Here is a 924-nt window from a genome sequence, read left to right as displayed (position 1 = left end):
GAGATGCTCCTTGGAAGTGAGAATGGTCAGACTTCATCTCACCTACTTTGGTCATGTCAGAAGGGATCAGTCCCTGGAGAAGGATGTCATGCTTTCTAAGGTGGAGGGTCGACAAAAGAGGGGAAGGCCTTCGATGAGATAGATTGACATGGTGGCTGTGACAATGCACTCAAGTATAGCCAGGATCATGGAGCTGGCGCGGGATTGGGCAGTGTTTCATTCTGCTCTGCATGGGGTTGCTATGAGTCGCAAACAACTTGACGGCACCTAACAACAACAACAAAGAAGGATTTATGCTTTGAATTGTGGTTTTGGTGAAAATACCATGGACTACCAGAAGGAATAAATCTGTTTTAGAAAGTGTATCCAGAATGCTCCTTAGAAGAGAGGATGGCAATACTTCATCTTACCAACTTTGGTCATGTTGTCAGAAGGGATCATTCCCTGTAGAAGGATATCATGATTGGTAAAGTAGAGGATCAGTGAAAAAGGAGAAGACCCTTAATCAAATGTTTTGACACAGTGGCTGCAATAATGGGCTCAAGCACAGCAAGGATTGTGAGGATGGCGCAGGATGGGGCAGCATTTTGTTCCCTTGGACGTGGGGTCACTATGAGTGGGAATTGACTCAATAGAACCTAGCAACAACAACATTGCAGGACACTTAGATTTATTTATAAAAATTCCTTAATATTTAAATATTTCAAAAATTAATGAATGAGAAGTAGAGCAAAGAAAAAATATCACATTACCGGGCTAAAATAATTTTGACTTTGAAGGTCAGCTTCTTCAAAAAATTTTCTTTCAAAAAGAGGTACCTCAATTTAGTTAAACTTTTATTATTATTATTTTTATTATGGGAGCTCAGGTGGCATAGTGCCTAAGACATTTGACTGCTAACCAGAAGTCTGGTGGTTCAAACCC

Source organism: Orycteropus afer, unplaced genomic scaffold, assembly GCF_000298275.1.
Source record: "Orycteropus afer afer isolate SDZICR_OR568_19922 unplaced genomic scaffold, OryAfe1.0 scaffold00032, whole genome shotgun sequence".
NCBI classification, from domain to species: domain Eukaryota; kingdom Metazoa; phylum Chordata; class Mammalia; order Tubulidentata; family Orycteropodidae; genus Orycteropus; species Orycteropus afer.
Note: the sequence above shows the minus strand (reverse complement) of the source record.